This window comes from Corylus avellana, chromosome 11 (assembly GCF_965113065.1).
Source record: "Corylus avellana chromosome 11, dhCorAvel1.hap1.2, whole genome shotgun sequence".
Lineage (NCBI taxonomy): Eukaryota > Viridiplantae > Streptophyta > Magnoliopsida > Fagales > Betulaceae > Corylus > Corylus avellana.
In genome coordinates, this window is record NC_142500.1 from 1,993,141 (window position 1) to 1,997,415 (window position 4,275).

The 4,275-nt window shown below is 33.7% G+C and overlaps 1 long non-coding RNA gene across 1 annotated transcript; it reads left to right on the top strand.

The window, feature by feature from the left end:
- Nucleotides 1–2,144, top strand: LOC132166528 (uncharacterized). Its single transcript, XR_009438574.2, has 4 exons — nucleotides 1–64; nucleotides 139–223; nucleotides 1,696–1,756; nucleotides 1,851–2,144. It is a non-coding gene; the product is annotated as an uncharacterized LOC132166528 (long non-coding RNA).
- Nucleotides 2,145–4,275: the final 2,131 nt, after the last annotated feature.

Here is a 4,275-nt window from a genome sequence, read left to right on the forward strand (position 1 = left end):
AGCCGTTCGTGGATATGGAACCTGAACCGAAGCGGAGAAAAGTCTACCAACCACCGCCTCGCCGGTAATGCTTGTCGCCTTTAGTATCTCTAATCTATGATTTCTTTTTCGTTATATTTGAAATTAAGTTTCATCTAGAGCTCAAATCGTTGATTTGTGATTGTATCGTGGATATGGAACCTGAACCGAAGCGGAGAAAAGTCTACCAACCACCGCCTCGCCGGTAATGCTTGTCGCCTTTAATATCTCTAATCTATGATTTCTTTTTCGTTATATTTGAAACTAAGTTTCATCTAGAGCTCAAATCGTCGATTTGTGATTGTATATTTGTTAATCTTATTTGCACTTAGTTCACGTGCTCGGAGTCGCAGTGGTGGTGATGAATTCAAAACTTGAAGTTTTGATTTTCTAAATGACAGAATCCGATTTGGGAAAGTGTAAATTGAAATGGGATGGCCCTTTTCTTCTTTCTCAGAAGCATATAGTGCCATTTATGATTTGTTTGCAATTAGTTCAGTTCAAAGTAATTCTGGCTTTGTATGTAATGTAAAGCTAGCTTATCTGCTAGTGGGTAGCTGGTAATTGAATATGATTTGCGTAATCAAATAACAAAATATTTAATTTAAGTTTTTGGTGGGGTTATGATTTTCTTTCTTTCTTTCTTTTCTGGTAATTTTCTGGTAATTTTTGCAACTGGTAAGTGTTATGATTTGCAATAGGAAGACTGGGGATTGGGTTTTAACTTGAGTTTGGGGATGGTACTGAAATATCAAATGCTGTCTGTTATTCATTTGTGGGATTGGAGCTTAAAGAAAGATAAGTGATTTTTGATGACCTGAATATGTCTGGGCTTTGGGATAATGAAGCCAAATAGTAGGAAGTGTGACTTATGGATTTCTGTATACAATGGCTTGAGCTGGGGTTAAGTTCTATACTCATATTTGTCTGAGTGAGGCAGTCATCTCTAGTTATCTGGGAAATTATAGAAGTAGGACTTGAATTCTAAGTTAAGTTTTGGACTTTCGGTATCTAAGATACAACATGGTGCTCAGACTTGTTAGTTTTTGTGTTGAGTAATGTTATATACTACATTTTTATGCTACAACTATCCCACAATGATGACGTAGTAGTCTTACTTATCATAATTTTTTTTTTTTAACAAAGGACTAATCTAAGGGTTAGTTGAGACTTACCATTGTGAGATAAAGTTTCTAACATTACTCTTGTGTTTGGTGACCACATAGCTTGGAGTTTAAGATAATTGATCAAGTGCCCTCCTATATGGACATAAGCCTTTTTTTTTGTTTTTTTTTGTCCAAATTTGAGATACCCAAATGTCAAATATGATGGCATGATTTGATGAAGCCTGAATTTGCTGTGGCAGTTTTTATTAGATGCAATTGTTCAAGTGATGTATCTCGACATGTTATGTGGTTGATGCTATATGATTCTTAGATAAACAGGGCACTTAGTGATGTTGATGGATGGAGTGCATGTTATTGTACTTGTCTGTTGGTTCATTAGCTTTGGGAAAATGATTAAAGAAAGAGTTCATTGTTTGACCAATTCTTTTCCAATGTCTAAAAGAAAGAGTCTTATTTTTTTTGCACTAAGATCAATTAATTTTTTGCATTGAATAATACTCATATGAGATTCAGAGAGTGCAAGCTGTTCATACCGCCTTTATATGTGCAGGACTGCCCCCTCAGTTGTTGCCAAGAAAGAAAGTGTAAAAGCATCTGTGGAAACTTTCAAGGTAACCATGACCTCCTAGCCTCCTTGGCTCTGTTCTTATAGTCTTGCATAGTTTCTTAAACCACGTAAGTTTAATATGTCACTGAATTTTGTAGATTCCGGTGGCCCGAACTACTGGAGTCAATTCAACTAATCAACAGGCCAAAAATATTGCAGTAACACAAGCACAACAAGAGGGCTGCACTGGAAAATTTAAAATCTTCGATTCGCCATATGGGAATTTTCTTGTGCCTGTAATTCCAACTCCTGCTGAACTAGCTGGATAATTTCATGTTTCGTACTGATAACAAAATTTTGTTGGAGATGCTGTATTTGTGGAGCTCCTATACACATAAGTACAAAGCTGAGCCTTTCCAAAATTTATGCATATGCACAGTGTTTTCCATGAATCATCGATCAATTAGAGGCTGTTGCTTTTTGCTATGAAAATGCTCCTCGATTATGATTGTAGCCAACCCACAGGAATCTGCACCCTTTAGTATGAGTTTCCCCTGCACCGTACATGGTTTCTTGTGAGTCAGTTGTGACTAATTTCACCAGCTTGTATCCTTCAAAATTGGTTTCTTTGCTGCAATTCTATAACCCACATTCATTCAGTCGTGAAATCATCACATATAGAAGCTATAACTTACTAAAACGCCCAAGTTTGGTGTCTTAGTATGTTTGTTAACGTGTTTTGTTTGAAAAAAGTGTTATGACGTAACATAAATGTGAAAACTATTTTTGTGTTTTGAGGAGTGTTTTAGAAAAAAAAAAAAAAAAAAAAAAAATTCAGATATACAATAAAGATTTTAAGAATTCCATTTTTATTCGATCAGTTTGTTTCATCTCAATTCACTTGAGAATCAACCTTGGAATATGATTCGGCTGGAGAATGAAGTTATATATATTATCAAGTAAGAATCGAATTATATGCAGCAGATAAACAAGAGATGGTTTGTGTTGCAAGATTCCATCTTTCAGGAAAGCTCCAAACACCTGTCAAATGAGGATGACAGATTTACGGTTTACCATTTCCCACCAAGTCATCTTGATAGATTGACGCGAGAGGTGGAGTATCTTCCCCATACATATCTGCCCTAACATGCAAGAAAGTTAAAGATTCCCTTAGGAATAAGGTGTCACCATCCAACTCCAATTAAAAGATTAGTTTTTGTAGGAAGAAGAAGAAGATGTTCTAGGACCACTTTTTTTGGATTCCTTTGTTGTTGGAACTGATTTGGCACCCTTGAAGAAACGACACGACAAGAACTAGATAGGTGTGGAGCCGAGCCAGACTCCAGTGGCCAATTGGATGGACACAAACAATCACCCCCGACATGGCCGTAGCCACTAGATTGGATGCTCCGAATGTCATATAACTGAGATAACGTGACAATAAAAATTATCATTTGAATTAAGAAGGGCTTATAAAAAAGTAAAATTAAAGGGTAATTTTCACTTTCATGTCATCCCGCCCAATTGTATGACAGTCGTATAACAATCTACTAAATAACATTAACATACACAATAAAGTGTTAATTTGTTATAATGAAATCCTCTACATTTAAGTGAAATGGAGAGAAACCATTTTATGGTTTAAATTAGATTTTACATATTTAATAATATATATTACCACATAATAAATATGTTACTACTCATGTAAAATATTTATAAGACATATGCACATAAAGTTTACTCTCTATTTTCTATAATTTTGTATGTTTTAGATTATCATCAATTTTAAAAAGTAAATAAGCATAATTGTAGTAGATTATCCAGCTCATTTTACTTTATTTAAGAAGTTGACATTTTTTCCGGAGTTGTGATAAAAACTATATTTTTATCTAACAAAACTAACATGATAGTTCCAGCCAATCATTTAATAAGTCAATGCTTAAAAAAAAAAAAATAAATAGTTGAGACGCCATGTCAATATTATGATATAAAAATATAATATTTGACGTCTCTCTTTTTTTCATTAGTTTTATTTGAGTTTAAATTCAAGACAAGAACCATAAGATTTGAATTTATGCAAATGCACATCTATAAATATACCTTTGTGAAGGTCAACTGCTAATTCAAATTATATTAGAGTAATGTTGAGGATTATCTTTTTATTTTATTTTTATTTTTTTAAAGTTGATGTGATTTTTAAAATCATTATTAAATTTTTAATGAATTATATTTAAATTTTGATCTAATGGTGATTTTGAAAGTCGCATCAACTTTAAAAGAATAATAAAAAAAAAAGATAAAAAGATGATATTTATCGTTACGCATTGTATTATTCAATGATCTGAAATTGTAAGAAAATATTTTCCGCACAAATAAATAAAAAAAGCGAAAAAAACATAAAGATCCTTTCAAGTACGATCTCCCCTCAGTCAGGACAGACTCGCAAACTCTTACACAACACGTGGTAATCACCCAGAACCGTACACGTGGCCCTCCTGGATCTCAAAAGTGCAAAAGCTTGGCACTCGGTATGTCATTATCGTAATTTCAAGACAAAACCATGACGATTTCTCAGCCCCTTTT